We start from the raw sequence: 18,990 nt of genomic DNA on the forward strand, positions 1-18,990 counted from the left end.
CCGAGTAACGCAGGCTATTAAATTTCAACCAGTTATGCCTGTATTGATCATAAGAATTCACATTTTGATTAAATCATATCTTCCAGAAAAGCACTCAGTCTTAATTTTAAGACACCAAGAGATGGAGAATCTACCTCTTCTCTTGGTAGTTTGTTCCAGTGATTAATCACCCACACTATTAAAAATGTGTGCCTTGTTTCTAAGTTGAAGTTATCTAGCTTCAGTTTCCAGCCATTGGTTCTTGGTATCACTTACTCCAGTAGTGCTATTTAGTGCCCCATATTGTCTCCCTGTGAAGGTACTTACACACTGTAAGCAAATCATCTCAATCTTAATTTTGATCAGCTAAACCAATTGAGCTCTTTAAGTCTCTCACTGTCAGGCATTTTCTCCAACTCTCCAGTCATTCTGTGGCTCTTTCCTTCACCCTCTCCAATTTTTTGACATCTTTTTAAAATGTGGACACCAGCACTGGCCACAGTATTTCAGGACAGGTCTCACCCATGGCTTATAAAAAGGTAAAATAACTTCCCTGCTCCTACTCATAACTGATAAAACTGAGCAACTGTACCAGACTGAGGTGTCAATAGAGGAGGTTGTGGAACAAACTGATGACTTATTACTGTTTAATTTACCAGGACCAGATGGTATCACCCAAGAGTTCTGAAGGAACTCCGCTGTGAAATTGCAGAACTACTAACTATGCTGCATAACGTATCACTTAAATCAGGCTCTGTACCAGATAACTGGAGTGTAGCTAATGTGATGCTGTTTTTAAAAAAAGGCTCCAGAAGTGATCTGGCAACTACAGGCCAGGACGCCTAACTCCATTACCGGGCAAATTGAGTGAAACTGTAGTAAACAAAAGAATTATCAGAGACACAGGTGAACATGATATGTTGTGGAAGAGTCAACACAGCTTTTGTAAAGGGAAATCATGCCTCACCAATCTACTAGAATTCTTTGAAGGTGTCAACAGGCATGTGGACAAGGGTGATCCAGCGGATATAGTGTATTTGGACTTTCAGAAAGCCTTTGACAATGGCCCTCACCAAAGGCTGTTAAGCAAAGTTAGTAGTCATGGGATAAGAGGGAAGGGCCTTTCATGGATCAGTAACTGGATAAAAAGATAGGAAACAAAGAGTGGGAATAAATGGTCAGTTCTCAGAATGGAGAGGTAAATAGCAGGGTCCTCCAAGGATGTGTACTGGGACCAGTGCTGTTCAACATATTCATAAAAGATCTGGAAAAGCGGGGATAAACAGTAAGGTGGCAAAGTTTGCAGACGATACAAAACTACTCAAGATAGTTAAGTCTGAAGCTGACTGCAAAGAGTTAGAAAGGGATCTCACAAAACTGGGTGACTAGGCAACAAAATGTCTGATGAAATTCAATGTTGATAAATGCAAAATAATGCACATTGGAAAACATAATCCCAACTATATGTATAAAACGATGGGGTCTAAATTCTTGAGTGATAACAGCTAAAGATCTTGGAGTCATCATGGATGTTTTTACAGAACTATCCACTCACTGTGCAGTGGCAGTCAAAAAAGCAAACAGAATGTTAGGAATTGTGTAGACTGCCATTAATTATATGCCTAACCTTTAATTCTTTATCAATTTAACCCTGTATTAGCTTTTCCATTATTTTGCCCAGCACTGATGTTAGGCTAACTGGCCTTACCCAAGTCATCCTACTTGCACTATTCCAGTCTTCTGAAATTTCCCCATTATTCCAAGATGTATTAAAAATTATCAGTGGGCCAGAGAACTCCTCTGCCAACTCTTTTAGAACTCTTGGATGCAAGTTGCACAGGCCTGCTGATTTTACAATGTTTATCCCTAGCAGACATTGTTTAAAATTCTCCTTAGTTACTAATGGACTGGAAAGTACTTCCTTATTCTCATATGATACAAGTACATCATCCTTCCAAACAGAAAGCAGAAGTATTTATTGAACACTTTTCTGCACCACTGTAGACAATATTACCATCTCCATCTAGAAATAGACATATACCATTGTTAAAATTTCTTTATTTCCTAATACACTTAAACTCCTTACTGTCCTCATCCCTGCCACCCATGGATTTTTCCTGATGTCTTTAGCTTCCCCTATCAGTTTTCTACACTTAATTACTTCAAATGTATATATTGATTTCTATTTCCCTCCCCCTTCATTTGTTATATATTGCATTTTTGTTTCTGAAGTGCTGCCTTCACTTTGCCACTGAACCAGGATGGGTTTTAAACCAAAGTTGTCCTCTTTCCTGAGTGTGGAATTGGGGTTTTTTGCCCTCTAATAAACTCATCTTAAAGAAGTCCCAATTTTCTTTCACATTTTTCTAACTAAATTTTACCTCCCAATCAATTGCATTAATACTTTTCCTCAGCTTTGGGAAATTAGCCTTTTTGAAGCATCAAACATATATATTACTGTCTGGGATTGTTTTCCGTTTGCCCTTATTGAACATAATCATGTCATGATCACTGGTCTCTGGTCAGCTACCCCTTTCCAGCCCATTGATTAATTAATCTTTATCCATCATGATGTTGGTGGCAATACCTTCTGTATTAGAAAATCATCTATACATTTTAGAAAGCTGTTTTACTGCTAGCTGCATGAAACCTCCCATCTGTGTCTGCCAAATTGAAACACTCATAACAATGATATTATTCTTTCCACACATTACGTATAGATGCTTAAGGAGCAACTTCAGTTCTCTGGTTTGAGTCAGTGGTCGGTAGCAGCCCCCCACCCATACACCTGCCTAGGCTTGGTTTGTGAGCATACAGCTGCCTAAGCATTCAGTATCCTCTGGTTCTGAGTTATCGATAATTCAGAAACAAGTTGTGGTGTAATGCAGAGTACCACCACACACACCCCTTTTACCCCTACTTTCCTTTGCTACTGTCAGTAGAAATAACATTACAGCTTCTTTTCCAGCATCTACTCAGGATCTCAACAGACTTTGCAAACATTAACTCACTGAACCTCAACACCCCCTGGAGGGTGGGGAAAGTGAGACTCAAAGAACTGCCAATTACTGTAGGGCAAGCCAGTGACAGAGACATACTATAAGTCAGTGTTTGTCAAACTATTGTACTGGTGACTCCTTTCACATAGCAAGCCTCTGAATGTGACTACCCCCCCCCCCATAAATGAAAAACACTTTATATATTTAACACCATTATAAATGCTGGAGGAAAAGCAGGGTTTGGGGTGGAGGCTGACAGCTCACGACCCCCATGCAATAACTTGGTGTCCCCCGAGGGGTTCCAACCCTCCGTTTGAGAACCCCTTCTGTAAGTGAAACTTTGCACACTGCAAGCTTAGCACGTGCTGAATCCAGGTCATTGAGCTGGATGGCTCAGGGGATGGTAATGGGATATGGAGCTCTTTCCTTCTAAGTGGAAATACAAATCAGATCTAAATCAGCAGTAACAACTTTTGGTCACTATCTGACAGCTGATCAACAACCTGTGTCAGATGAGCTGGTGATCTTAGTACAGTTCCCAGTAGGCGCGAGTAGGTTAATTCTCTGCCCTGCGCTTTAATCTTTGGTGTCTGACACTATCACTAACATGTGCACACTATCGCCTAGAAACGGATCTGGAGGGTGAGGCTCTTTGCCAGGGCATCACAAGGAACAAAGCCCTTCTATTTCCTGCACTGTATCTGCTCTGCAGAGCACTTTGGTTACGCAAGTGTGGTCTCCCTCTGCAGATATCGTGGGCTCTCCCATCTCCTAGACATACATCTGGTATCTCAGAAGAGAAGTGAGACTTTCAAAATCTACTAAATGACACAAACAAGAATGAGAGAGGAAAACTCTATGGCCAGTAGCGCTAGGACATTCCACGAGAATTCAGACCACCAGCATGGGGGTGGACATGAGACAACTAGAGCAGTGGCTCTCAACCTTTCCAGACGACTGTACCCCTTTCAGGAGTCTGATGCGTCTTGCGTGCCCCAAGTTGCACCTCACTTAAAAACTACTTGCTTACAAAAATCAGACATAAAAATACAAGTGTCACAGCACACTAGTACTGAAAAATTGCTGAGTTTCTCATTTTTACCAAATCATTATAAAATAAATCAACTGGAATATAACTATTGCCCTTATATTTCATAGAGCAGTATAAACAAGTCATTGTCTGTATGACATTTTAGTTTGTACTGACTTACTTAGTTAGTGCTTTTTATGTAGCCTGTTGTAAAACTAGGCATATATCTAGATGAGTTGATGTACCCCTGGAAGACCTCTGTGTACCCCCAGGGGTACATGTACCCCTGGTTGAGAACCCCTGAACTAGAGGACATGTTGGCAGAGAGACTGCAATAGCTGTTCCTTTTCATACCTCTTTCTGATGATCACTTTCACATGTTGCTGCCAATTTCTCCAATTCAGGCGTGTCATGGTATAAATCCCCACTCTGAACCTTAGCGTCCAAAAGATGGGGTACCAGCATGAATTCCTCTAAGCTCAATTACCAGCTTAGAACCTGTAGCGCTGCCACCAACCAGGAATTCCAGTGCCTGGTACACTCTGATCCCCCCAAAACCTTGCCCGGGGACCCCCAAGACCCAGACCCTCTGGATCTTAACACAAGGAAAGGAAACCCTTTCCCTCACCGTTGCCTCTCCCAGGCTTCCCCTCCCTGGGTTACCCTGGAAGATCACTGTGATTCAAACTCCTTGAATCTTAAAACAGAGAGGAAAATCCACCTTCCCCCCTCCTTCTCTCTCCCCCTCCCAGACTCTCCCTGAGAGAGAAAGTAATCCTAACACAGGGAGAAATTAACCTTTCTCTCCCCCTTCCCTCCTTTCTCCCCACCAGTTCCCTGGTGGATCCAGACCCAGTCCCCTGGGGTCTCACCAGAATTAAAAAAAAAACCAATCAGGTTCTTAAACAAGAAAAGCTTTTAATTAAAGAAAGAAAAAACAGTAAAAATTATCTTTGTAAATTTAAGATGGAATATATTACAGGGTCTTTCAGCGATAGACACTGGGAATACCCTCCCAGCCTAAGTATACAAGTACAAAGTAAAATCCTTTCAGCAAAATACAAATTTGAACTCCTTCCAGTCAAATACATATTTGCAAATAAAGAAAACAAGCATAAGCCTAACTCTCCTTATCACCTAGTACTTGCTATTTTGAATCTATAAGAACCTGTATCAGGGAGATTGGAGTGAAACCTGGTTGCACGTCTGGTCACTCTCAGAACCCAGAAAGAACAACAGCCAAACACTAACAGCACACACACAAACTTCCCTCCCTCAAGATTTGAAAGTATCCTGTCCCCTGATTAGTCCTCTGGTAAGGTGACAGCCAGGCTCACTAATCTTGTTAACCCTTTACAGGCAAAAGAGATATGAAGTACTTCTGTTCTATTAACCCCTACTATCTGTTATGACACGCCCCCCAAATTGCTGACAGTGTGGAACCACACTGGCAGTGATTTCTCCCTAGAACTTTAGAATAAACAGATCAATAAACAAATGCACCCTTACATATGCTACTAATTATGTACAACTACAAGACTCTTCGCATTGTAAGGACAATTTTTACCCAGTTGATTCTGGGAAACTGTGACGGGAGAGTGCATCAATTCCTTTCTGTTGCCGCTGCAGACGTTCCCGGGTTGTGGAGAGGTTCACCTCTTCCATGCCACCATCACTTTTCCCTTCATCGTAGACACCGTTAGGCCACTCAGCATCATCTCCTCCCTGGGCTGTAAACTGACAAACCTGTAAGTCTCGGGAATAAAAGGGCTTGAGAGAATTAATGTGGTACACTCCGGACTTTAGGGAGGAATTGGGAAATGCAATGAGGCAGTTAACAGCTCCCAGGCGCTCTTGGACCGTGAATGGCCCTTCTCATGATGCTTCCATCTTATGGGCCTGTTGCGCCTTCAAGACCATAACCTGGTCTCCTACCTCGAAGGAACGCTCTCTGATATGTCTATCATACCAGGCCTTTTGCTCTTTTTGAGCATCCTTTAGGTTTTCTTTAGCAAGGGCTAAAGAGTGTCGAAGGGTGTTTTGTAGGTTGCTTACAAAGTCCAGAACGTTAATTCCTGGAGAGGGTGTAAACCCCTCCCATTGCTGCTTCACCAGCTGTAATGGCCCTTTAACCTTGTGGCCATACACAAGCTCAAACGGTGAAAACCCTAAACTGGGATGTGGTACAGACCTGTAGGCAAAGAGCAACTGCTGCAACACTAGGTCCCAGTCATTGGAGTATTCATTCTTTAATTTATGTTAGAAGAGCTGAGAGGCGGTGGGGTGCTTCGTGCCGCTGCCCAAGCTTTCTGAAGGTTGTCATCTGCTTCCTGCTCAGTTTGGAACTGTTTCCTGGAGGCTGTAGACAGCAGTTCTTCCTTAGACTGTGGACTTGGACTTGGTCCTTCGGGAAGCGATGTAGGTGATGGGGTTGTTTTCGTGGCTGGTGAACCGCTCTCCGCCGGTGCACCAGGGAGTATTTCAGGCTCTGGCTGAGCCTCTTGGGTATGGTTGTTTGCTGCTTCTGCCAGTTCAGGTTTGCTGGCACCCTCTGGCGCTGGGGTTGAAGATGCATTTGCAAGTGCTGGCGTCAGTGCTGGCAATGGTTCTGGTGTTGGTTGCGTTTCCACGTCCGGGTCTGGGACTGGAGGTACTGTGGCTGTTGCAGTCGTTGGCAGGGGATCCAGGTCCACTACCTCTGTCTGGGTCTCTGCTAACACAGATGGGGCCCCTGTGGATGGTTCAGGAACAGGGATGGGTCTGAAGCCTTGCCAGGTTTGGCTGCGTGTAACCATTCCCATCCTCTTGGCCCACTTTACCTGGTTGCTTAGAGTTCAGAACATGAGAAGCTAGCATGAAACTTCCAAAGCTTAATTACCAGCTTAGATCTGATAGCGCTGCCACCAATCAGGAATTTTAGGGCCTGATACCCTCTAGTCCCCCCAAAACCTTCCCTGGGGAACCCCCAAGACTCAGATGCCCTGAGTCTCACCACAACGGGAAATAACCCATTTCCCTTCTCCCTCTTCCCCTCCAGGTGTTCCCTCCCTGGGTTCCTGGAGAGATATACAGATTCAAGCTCCTAACCCTATAGTACCCGGACAAGCCTAAGAAGGATTGAACCTGTTTCTTTGACTTTGGGACAGGCCACTTTTGGATAGCATCCACCTTGGCCTGTAGGGGGTTATGGTTCCTCGACCCACCTGGTGTCCCAGGTAAGTTACCAAGAACTGCCCCTCCAGTTCCCGGCAGCCCCAGAGCTGATCTCCCCTCCTCTCCTGGGCGATTTCTGTTTCCCAGCTGGTGAAGTGCAAAGGCTGAAGCGATCCCTTTTGCACCTGTGTCATAAACAGATAGCTAAGGGTTAATGTCTCTTTCACCTGGAAAGGGGTAACAAACAACACCTGACCAGAGGACCAATCAGGAAACAAGACTTTTTCAAATCTGGGTGGAGGGAAGTTTCGGGTGTGAGTTCTTTGTTCTTTGTCTTGATTCGGTGACCCTCTCGGCTCTGAGAGTGATTTTTCTATCTCCAGGCTTTCTAATCTTCTGTTTCCAAGTTGTAAGTACAAGGATAATAAGACAATAGGTTTATATTGTTTTATTTTGTATTTACATGTGTGTAGTTGCTGGAGTGTGTTAAATTGTATTCTTTTTGGATAAGGCTGTTTATTCATTTTTTCCTTTAAGCAATTGACCCTGTATATTGTCACCTTGATACAGAGACCATTTTATGTCCTTTTTCTTTCTTTTTATATAAAGCTTTCTTTTTAAGACCTGTTTGAGCATTTTTCACTGGTTAAGGCTAAGAAACGAAGGGAGGGGGAAAATCTCTTTGTGTTAGATTTACTAAGCCTGACTTTGAATACCCTCTGGGTGAGGGGAGAGAGAGATTTGATCTCTTGGTATTTGTGTTTCAAGGACTTGAAGCAGGGAATCTCCTAGAGTACCCAGGGCGGGAAAATCTGGGAGGAGGTAAAGAGGGTGGAATCCCTTTGTTTAGATTCAAGGAGCTTGAATCTGTATATCTCTCCAAGAACCCAGGGAGGGAACACCTGGAGGGGAAGAGGGAGAAGGGAAGTGTGTTATTTCACTTTGTGGTGAGATTCAGGGCATCTGAGTCTTGGGGGTTCCCCAGGGAAGGTTTCGGGGAGACCAGAGTGAGCCAGACACTGGAATTCTGGCTGGTGGCAGCGATATCAGATCCAAGCTGGTAATTAAGTTTGGAGGTTTCATGCTAGCTTCTCATGCTCTGAACTCTAAGGTTCAGATCTGAGTAGGAAAATTATGAAAGATGTACCCTAAGAAGACAGTGTGGGGGGGGGGGATAAACACCATATGTTTTTCTATGTTGAAGTCCATCTCTTAACGACTTCAGATCAAGTTCCCTTCAGTTATTTGGCGTCCAAGAGGTTTCTTTCTAACAGCCTAGCCAGCAAATGAACCACAGGGACTGGAAGCGAAGCTGGGTTTTCCTTAAGCATTACCACTTGTCATCAGGAGTCTGCAGCTGGAGCTCAGTTAGTTACACTGATGATGTGTAAGCCTCAAAAGAATCCAGCTCCTTCTCCTGTAGCTCTAGTGTCTCTGCAAGGCTGATAGCAGTAGGATCGGATTGTCATCACTAAATTGAACAGCTCCGAGTCTGACAGGGTTACACACAAACAGGCTGGGAAAGGCGGCTTTTTACAAATGAGACAAAGCGTTGAGAAAAAGGATACAAGGAAAGCCCTATGGTCAGGCCACTGGCACATACCATGTTAGTTCTGATGGGGGGTGGCACTGCAATATTGAGCGGAAGTGGGGTGAGGAAGAAAGGGCCATTGAAGGCAAGGGAGGGAGGGAGAGGAGGACTGGGAGGAAGATGGGGCGGGGCAGTGAGGCTGGCTGTGGATGGTCGAGGACGGGGAGGAGAGGAAGGAGGCTGGGGCAAAAACCCATCTGCAGATGGTAAAGACTGGTCCAAAATGTATCTGCATCCCTAGAAAAGGTAACACAAAAGTAACTGCTTACAAATATGACAGGGTGGTATGGAGGGATAATTTAAGGTGGCACAAAGAGGTATAACCTGGAGGGGTGGGGTGAAATATCTAAATAAATGTCCTGACACTGATATGAATCAGGCAGTGAATCTTCTCCCCAGGAAAGGGGGAGGGGGGGGGCATCACCTGCAGGCATTTCAATCCAGACTGGCCAGAACCCTAGAAAATACCAGAGGGAACAGTCTTGGAGGGACGGGCTGGGTGGTCAAACAGGCACTTTTCACCTTTGGCTGCTAGGAGTCAAGAATGTGGCCATGGCTGAGCTGACACCTGTGTGTTATAGCAGCTCTTGTAAAGCCTACTCGGGTTACACCTGCCATGCAGTCCCCGTTGTAGCCCCCTGGAGATCAGTCTAACTTTCACCAGGGGTGCGATGGCATTTCCCACGCTGGGTTCTCTCTGGAAAGTGGCTTCTTTTGAAAGTTCAAACAAAATCTGGAGAGCAGGTTTTGAGTTTAAAAGCAAACGGCTCCCGTGGTAAAGAAACGGTAACCACTTCATTTAAAATGGGCCAAAAGCAAACACAGATGAAGTTGGAGGCTTGCCTTGGCCATGTTCCTGGAGGAAGAGAATGCTGGTGCCTGCGGGCATGTGCACAGGGAAGGAGCTCCTGGCCTGGCCATGGGGAAGTGCCCACTCCTCTACTTTTAAATAGATTGGTTGGATTAAAACAAAATTCTGAGCTCTGAAATCTACATGCTGAGGACATCTCGGGAAAAGGGAAGTAAGCTTGTGGCTCTGACTATAATCATAGTCTGGCAAGCAGCCCCCTGCTGTGATTTAACTGAGCTTCTGACATACTCTCCTTGCCAAGCACAATCTTCACAGCTGGTCAAAGTTCCTCTTAACCTGCTCACTGCTTGCCTTCCTTGAGCTGCATTGGCCTTGCACACGGTCAGTCACACAGAACTGACGTTCAGTTGCTGCTGGGGAGCAAGGATGGTCTGATTCTGTAGGACTTCAGATCCTTCGCTGGGAAGATAATATCCAGCTTGCTCTTCACCTTTACCCCATCCCCCTGTCCAGCCTCCCTCTTCTCCTGGATGTCCCACCACCTCAAACATCTTTCCCCTCTCATCCTCTCAGCCCCAACCTGGCAAACCAGGGGTCATTTGTCACTCCTCCCACCCCTTGCACACTTCTGGAACGGACTCTGCCCACCAATAGCACCGGCCCGCGGGGCTCCCAGCTGTCGCCCCAATTTGCGGTACCCTAATGATGGCTCTGGCTATACCCACATAAAAGTGCATTTGCCAGTTGTTAGCCAGTGGTCTAACTCACCGGGCCTTGCACTCTCCAGCCACAGGATTCCAGTCTGTTTTCTTCAGGGATTCAGGTTTATTTCTTCAAAAGAACCCAAGTTCGACACATCAGTCATTGCCCTTCCCCTAGCCCAGGCGTTTCTGGTCTCTGCAGGCCGGCACTCTGCAGGCCATCTGCCTTGGCGTCAAGGCTAAACCCCAGCTCCCTTGTCCTTCCTACGCTGCTTCCTGCAGGGCACACACCTGGCAGCCACAGGGACTCCTTCAAGACCCTTCCTACACTCTACAGCCATCCCACTCGCCTGTGCTGCTTGCTAATTTTTATGAGCACGAGGTGAGTTCAAGCTATCACCCCATCTCTGTCTCACCCCATCAGCTGATCAGTCATAGGTGGGGTGTCCAAACAGTTCCCGTAAAGGGCCATTGCACAGATGTCACCAGTGTCACTTATTTTACACCCAAACTGCCACAAGCTGTTCCCACAGAACCCTTCTATCACTGGTATAAGCTGTTCTCTGCACAGAGGGGTTGTCGGGATCGCTATACTTGCAAACCTTGTCCAGTGTCGACCTGGTGTGTCCCCCTGGAATAGCTGGGGCTGGGGCTCTCACTGCAACACAAGACGGGATTGCTGGGTTGTTGGAGGAGAGACCCGGATCCAGGGGGTGTATGTGGCATGGTGGCCACAACAACTCACGAGTGGTGCTCTCCTCCCTCACCAGGGGAGGGTGCCACTGCTGTTCCATCACCCACCATGTCAGGTTAGTTTGCCGCTCGCACTGCGCTGGTCATTACCAGCCGAGTGCCCGGCAGAAGCCAGCTCCAAAGACACACTGCACAGTACAGGAATGTGCCTCCCCTGCTAATTCCCCTCTGACATCTGCCTTCTGGACTGGGCCTCACCAAGTGGAATTCTCCATGGTCCACAGCATACCAAGTGGGGGAGGGATGCTAACGAGCTGCACCTGGCACAGTAGGGCACTTAGAAGGGAAGGTTTCTTGGTCTCAGCAGTGCAGTGAGGACATGCAGATTAGTGCCAGTGATTACCATTCCCCTGGGGAGTGAGTGGAAGCTGATCTCTGAGGAAGCAGTGTCTGCTCAGGGACTATCACTGTCCCAGGACAGTGGGGAGATCAGTGGCCCTGCAGCCACTCAAACAATCAGCACCCACTCACTACACATTTGACTGCCCAGCAGCCACACGTTTTGGGGAGCACTCAGGTATCAACAGCCTGGGAAAGAGGGAACCCCAAACTCTACCAGTTCCCCCCAGCTCTGTACATGGCCAGAAGTGAGAGAGAGGCTCCATTCAAGGTCAGTGGCACAGCTAGTTAGACAAGTCTTGCTAACGCAGGCAATAACCGAGCCCATGGCGGGAGGGATAGCTCAGTGGTTTGAGCGCTGGCCTGCCAAGCCCAGGGTTGTGAGCTCAATCCTTAAGGGGGCCACTTAGGGATCTGGGGCAAAACCAGTACTTGGTCCTGCTAGTGAAGGCAGGGGGATGACTCAATGACCTTTCAGGGTCCCTTCCAGCTCTGTGAGATAATATATGGATAATCTATCTAATGTCCATGCCACACATCCATGGGATAGGATCTTGCCCAGGATCACCTGGTGTAACACACACGTGAAGGGGGCAGAATTAAGTTTGCTGGGAAGGCAAAGGTCAAAACAATAAGATACAGAATCAAAACATTATAGTCATCTCCACCAACAGCCTTACACTGTCAACCAACAGACACTGCACTGGGAAAGAACTGAAACCTTCAGCCACCTGAAATACTCCTTCCTCACAAAAGCCACTTCTCGCTTGTAGTCCAGTGTGCGCAGATGAAAATTCCAGATCCAACGTGAGAATTAACATAAGGATTCATGGATGTTAAGACCCAAACTAATTTTACGTACAGCAGGAGGTAGGAAGCCTACCAAACCACCAGCGGGGCCACTGGACGATCGAGGTGCTAAAGGAGCAGCCAAGGAAGACAAGGCCATTGCAGAGACGCTAAATGAATTCTCTGCATTGATCTTCACTGCAGAGGATATGAGGGAGATGCCCACACCTGAGCCGTTCCTTTTAGGTGACAAATCTGAGGAAGTGTCCCAGATTGAGGTGTCAATATAGGAAATTTTGAAACAAAATGATACATTAAACAGTAACAAGTTACCAGGGCCAGATGGTATCACCCAAGAGTTCCGAAGGAACTCAAATATGAAATTGTTGTACTGTTAGCTGTCTCATATAACCTATTGCTTCAATCAGCCTGTATACCAGATGACTGGAGTGTAGCTAATGTGATGCTGATTTTTGAAAAGGCACCAGAGGCAATCCTGGCAATTACAGGCCCATAAGCCTAACTTCAGTACCAGGCAAATTGGTTAAAACTACAGTAAAGAACAGAATTATCAGACACACAGATGAATAGGATATGTTGGGGAAGAGTTAATGTGGCTTTTGTAAAGGAAATCACGCCTCACCAATCTACTAGAATTATTTGAGGGGTCAGCAAATGTGGACAAGGTGGATCCAGTGGACATAGGGTACTTGGACTTTCACAAAGCCTTGGACAAGGTTCCTCACCAAAGGCTCTTATGCTAAGTAAGCAGTTGAGGGATAAGAGGGAAGGTCCTCTCATGGATCAGTAACTGGTAAAAGACAGGTAACAAAGGGCAGGAAGAAATGGCCAGTTTTCAGAACAGAGAGAGGTAAATAGGGGGGTCCCCCAAGGATCCATACTGGGACCGGTGCTGTTCAACATATTCATAAACGATCTGGAAAAGGGAGCAAACAATGAGGAGGCAAAGTTTGCAGCCAGTACAAAAGCCCAGAGCAGATTGTGTAGTTACCAAGCGATCTCACAAATCTGGGCAACAGAGCAACAAGGCGGCAGATAAAATTCAAAGTGGATAAGGGCAAAATAATGCCCAGGGGAAAACATAATCCCAACTATACATGAAGGGGAATAAATTAGATGTTACCACTCAAGAAAGATCTTGGAGTCATTGTGGATAGTTCTCTGAAAACAACCGCTCAGTGTGCAGCAGCAGCCAAAAATGTTAGGAACCTTTAGGAAATGGATAGATAATGAGACAGAAAATAGCATATTGCCTCTATATAAATCCACAGTACGCCCACATCTTGAATACTGCATGCAGTTCTGGTTGCCCTATGTCAGAAGAGACACATTAGCGTGACCCTTCTGCCAGTCAGAGTTGGCAGCAACAAGGGATGGGTTCAGTATCCAGGGGCTCCTTTTGAACAATACAATGCAAAACCGGCTCGAACCTCCACCCAGTGATCTGGGACAATTACATACCACCCCTGGGCACCTCTAAGAAGCAACATTTCCCCTCTCACAAGCACAGAGTTTGAGTGTAGCAAAAAACCACCTTTAATAAAAGGAGGGAAATAATGGCATTAATTTGGGGAAACACCACAAACAGTGTTGATAAACTATGAGTAAAAGACCCACCACCAAGTAAGTTGGGCACTGTCTATCTGTTTCCCCTCAGGTTCTTAAGTCCAGCAACCCAAAAGTCCCTTTAATGTGCACCCCACTCACAGTTGCTGTCCTTGGTCAGTGCAGCCCCAGAGATCTGGGTGGAGGGAGCAGGGTAAGGAGGCACCCTACTCTCTCCACTGCTCGGGCACTCACTCACCAGGCCTCTCCGCCAGCCACCCTGCGGGCCACTCGTCATGCCAAGAGTATTACTTCTGCCTCAATAACAAGGAGATTGGGGATCCCATTCCAGCCAAATGTGACCATTTGGGCAAGCAATCCCATCATGCTGAGCACCTAGGCAGGGTAGGTGAGTCCATGGAAACAAGATCAACTCCTGAAGTCCTTTTCCACAGCTCATCACTAGCTGTCAAGAGAGAGTTCATTCAGACTCTGCTTACATTAGAATTTGAAAAAGTACAGAGAAGGGCAATACAAAAGATCAGGGTATGGAACAGCTTCCATATGAGGAGAGATTTAAAAGACTGGGACTGTTCAGTTTAGAAAAGAGATGATTAAGCGGGGGGATATGATAGAGGTCTATAAAATAATGACTGGTGTGGAGAAAGTGAATAAGGAAATGTTATTTACACCTTCACATAACACAAGAACCAGGCAGCAAGTTTAAAACAAACAAAAGGAAGTATTTCTTCACACAATGCAGAGTCAACCTGTGGAACTCCTTGCCAGGGGATGTTGTGAAGGCAAGACTACAACAGGGTTCTAAAAAGAACTAGATAAATTCATGGATGATAGGTTCATCAATGGCTATTAGCCAGCATGACCAGGAATGGAATCCCATGCTGTAGGTGTCCCTAAACCTCTGACTGGACGATTGTTCTGTTCATTCTCTCTGAAGATCTGGCACTGGCCGCTGTCGGAGACAAGATACTGAACTTTATGGACCATTGGTCTGACCCCATGTGACCATTCTAATGTTTTCAAGGAACCACTATTTTAATCTAGTCTGGCCTCTTGCAAAGCACAGGCCATCGAACCTGATCCAGTGATTCCTTCGCTGATCTCAGAAATTTGTAATGGAGCAACAGCATAGGTTTTAGAAACAGTCTTGATTTAAAGACAAAATGGCAGAGAATCCACCCTGTCCATCGGCCAGTCATTCCAATGATTACTTGCTCTCACTGTTAAATATTTGGGCTTTATTTCCCATCTGAATCTGGCTATCTTCCATGTCCCGCCATTGGATCTTGTTTGGCCTTGTCTGCTAGATTAAGGGACTCTCTCTCAGATGTAGTAGAAAGAGAGCCTGAGACTTGAGGCCGAGTATAAGGGCCTGGTGTAAGGCCCACGGGACAAACTAAAGTCAGGTCCTTCCCTGTTACAAAGCAGATGCCTGCTTTCAGGATCACTGTCCAATACATGAACTTGGCAAGAGCAGGGTTGGCCTTGCAGACAAGCCCTCCTAGGCGCTAAGTATTCACGCGAACACATTCCAGAAGGGTGGCACCAGAACACCCCGAATGAAGGTTATGGTGTGTAAACACTCCCCGAAGATGATACAGGGACACACTGACCACTTTAGAGATAAGGTCAGGATGCCAGCGTGCTGGATAGAGATGTTTTGATCGAACCAACATGTACAAGGCGAAGGGTGGTAACTAAGCACACCAGCGGGGCAATGCGTAACTTGTTTGTGTTGAGGTAGAAAGAGGAGTGTCCGAGGGGGTGTCTTTGTCTGGCCAAGGGGGGAATGGAAAGTCCCAGCATTCACGGAGCTGCATTCATTGTCACATGTGCATGTGTAGACATTGATCCGGGGATCTATGAGTGTGCTGCATGGGCAACAAAGCCGGCCGAGTGCCTTTGTTACAGAAACCGAGTCTGTGGTCTTTGGGGCAGCTGGATCGGAGCCTGCTGTGTGGGCTCTCTGGCCACAGCCAGTGCAGCACGCAGCGAGAACACACACAGTCAGCAACTGACAACAACAGACTTTGGTCAAGCCACCATTGAACCTTCTCTTGAATATAATAAATAGATTCAGCTTCTTTCATCTCTCACTGCAAAGCAGGTTTTCCAGACATGAAATCATCCTCATAGCTCTTCTTTGAATCTCTTCCAATTTTTCAATATTGTCAGGCACAACAGGACTGTCTAACACAAGGGTAAAGCTTGTCTGTGTGGCAGACAGTGCTTTCTTGGGGCCTGTCCCAGATCATGGAATGAGCTCCCCCAGACCTGAAGAAGCTCCTCAAAACTCCCCACCTACTGATTCCTGTGCCAGGCACTTCTCCAACCAGCCTTCACAAATATAAACACAGAGCAGCATGTACGTCTAATTGATAACATTCCACGTTACACATAGAGAGGGAGAGAGAGAGAGGGAGCAAATTCCCATGTTACACATAGAATTCTGCCCATGGGGAGAGAAGGGACATGTCACATCTGGCACATGCAAATCACGTCTCAGAGCAGTCTTGGATAGTGCTTAAATACCGCAGTGAACAGGGCTGGGCTCTATAGAATATCCCCTCCCCAGAAATATACCTGATCCCTGAAGGGCAGCAATATAGTCCCTGCTGTGAACAAAAATCCACTCCACTTAGCTCATTTCTGAGCTCCAAGGCTGTCATAAACAGTCAGTTAAGGGTTAAAGTCTCTTTTACCTGTAAAGGGTTAGGAAGCTCAGTGAACCTGGCTGACACCTGACCAGAGGACCAATGGGGGGACAAGATACTTTCAAACATCAGTGGAGGAAAGTCTTTGTGCTCTTTGTTTTGTTCGTTGTTTGCTCTTGGGACAAAGAGGGACCGGATGTACAGACCAGGCTCTCCAGGTCTTTCTAAATCGGTCTTTCATGTTTCAGAATTGTGAGTATAGCCAGGCAAGGCGGATTAGTCTTGTGTTTGTTTTCTTTCAACTTGTGAATGTTTTTCCTTTTGCTGGAAGGATTTTTACCTCTGTTTGCTGTAACCTTGAATCTAAGGCTGGGGGGGGGAGGTCTCTCTAGTCTATATGAATCTGAATACCCTGTAAAACATTTTCCATCCTGATTTTACAGAGATAATTTTTACTTTTTCTTTCTTTAATTAAAAGCTTTCCTTTTTTAAGAACCTGATTGATTTTTTTCCTTGTTTTAAGACCCAAGGGGATTGGGTCTGAACTCACCAGGGATTGGTGGAGGGAAAGGAGTGGGGGGGAAAGTTAATTCCTCTTTGTTTTAAGATCCAAGGAGTTTGGATCAGTGTAACCTCTCACGGTAACACAGGGAGGGAAAAGTCTGGGGGGGGGGGAGGAAGGGAGATGGTTTATTTCTCCTTATTTTAAGACCCAAAGGGTTTGGGTCTTGGGTTCCCCAGGGAAGGTTTTTGGGGGAACAGGAATTGTGCCAAACACCATATTTTTGGCTGGTGGCAGCGTACCAAATTTAAGCTGGTAATTAAGCTTAAAAGTGATCATGCAGATCCCCACTTTTTGAACGCTAAAGTTCAAAGTGGGGGAAAAACCCTGACAAAGGCACCCTGAGAAAGTTTCTCAAGTCCTACCTCTGCTCCGCTGTCCTCAGCACCACACAGGTTCCTCTGTCACCAGGACTATGCATGTAGCAGGGGGACAGAATTTGCTCCCTTTCTCTCACCTTGATATCTAAACTCTGTGTCCAGCATTGCATCCTTGCCCACTGCACCCCCAGGTGGTCAGCCCCATCCTGGAATAGAACACAGTGCCTGGGCAGCATACTCTACGCCAAGGAAAGAAAATGGACATGGCTGCTTCTCCTAATAGCATGACTCTCTCTGAGCTATCTGTACACTGCCAATGGGCATGTGGCACATTGACCCGTGTTAGGAGATGGAAAGCATAGCCGATGGAGTGATGTCTGGGCCTTTAACGTCCTTTGAACAGATCCAGTAACCATCTCACCTGGCCTGATTTCTTGCACTGCCTCTGCACCCTTTCTGTCTCCCTCTGGTTTATTACAGGATGAACTGGCATTTGTAAAATGGGGATTGTTCCAAACTGCACACGGGCCCTCCGGAGCAAACAGTTTCCCTGGAGGCCTTTGGTACTAACGTCTCCCCATCAGGCCTACATGCCCTAAGGACAGGCCTTGGTTATTGTGCCCACAATCGAGGAGAGCTGGCAATGACTGCCGACAGCTGCCCAGACTATCCATATTCCTCCAACTTCAGAGGCAGCCAGGAGGGAAGTGCTTGGACTTTACCCAACCCCCAGAGGGGAATTTAATATTTGCATGGGTCTGAGGCCTGGAAGCCTTCCCAGGACAAACAGCCCCCTAAGGAGTGTCCGAGAACTCCTCACTTTGACTACGTGCCCTTGGCTATTGGTAGCATGCGATTAGCCACATGTAAATCACATGGTACAGTGTCTGCTCACTGCATGACTCTTTAAAAAGGAGAATGCCAAACAGTTTCACACAAGCACTTCCGAGAAAACAGTCACCAGTGACGGACTCTGTGAAACCTCGGGGATTCACAAACACTCCCTCCAAGCTGCAGCCACCATGAGCAGCAAACCCCACATCCCCACAACTAGCAGCAGCAAGAACTCACCACATTTCACCCCAACAATATTTGCAAACCACTGTGTGTGTTATGTGATCAGCTCTAATTAATACCAGACACCATAAGACACACACAAACCACACGCATTATACAGCTGGATTTCCCTCTGACTCATTGGCACCAGAAACCTTCCATAACGATCGAACAGACACTGCACCGTTGGGCATTTCTGCCGCGCAAACATATGTGCAGTAGAGCTACGGCAGATAACGTTGCTATTACCGCAGGAGCGTCCCTTCTTGTGCCCAAACTGTCATGTCCCAGCCTCACCTGGACTCCAGAGCTTCCCTCTTGGCAACAGGCAGCCAACCTCCGTTTGTAATCCTGGTGCACGGGCGGTGAAAGGGGCTCAGAGAGAGAGAGATTGTCATTTCATCTCCTGTTCATCAGCACAGGCAAACCTAAAAATAGCCCCAGGCGTGGGCTGACTGAAGTCATGCTGCTGTATCTGTTACCCTGGCAGCTGAGCGAGAGAGTGAGCGAGAAAGAAATTGCTAATCCAAGGCAGAAAGCTTATCCCACCGACCCTCTGGAGCCCAGCAAGAGCTGCAGCTACAGGAACTGCCCAGCTGCAGGTGCAAACGGGATTGCTTCAGCCTTTGCACTTCACCAGCTGGGAAACAGAAATCGCCCAGGAGA

The 18,990-nt window shown here is 46.5% G+C and overlaps 1 protein-coding gene across 7 annotated transcripts in view; it reads right to left on the reverse strand.

Annotated features, from left to right (window-relative positions):
* Positions 1–18,727, reverse strand: part of ST3GAL3 (ST3 beta-galactoside alpha-2,3-sialyltransferase 3) — a 444,286-nt gene extending 425,559 nt beyond the window's left edge. For all 7 annotated transcript variants that reach the window (XM_030572865.1, XM_030572866.1, XM_030572862.1 and 4 more), the window contains exon 1: positions 18,622–18,727. The gene's annotated coding sequence lies outside the window, so the exon portion shown is untranslated. The remainder of the gene's footprint in view (positions 1–18,621) is intronic.
* Positions 18,728–18,990: the final 263 nt, after the last annotated feature.

The sequence above is a fragment of the Gopherus evgoodei genome, chromosome 8 (genome assembly GCF_007399415.2).
Source record: "Gopherus evgoodei ecotype Sinaloan lineage chromosome 8, rGopEvg1_v1.p, whole genome shotgun sequence".
Lineage (NCBI taxonomy): Eukaryota > Metazoa > Chordata > Testudines > Testudinidae > Gopherus > Gopherus evgoodei.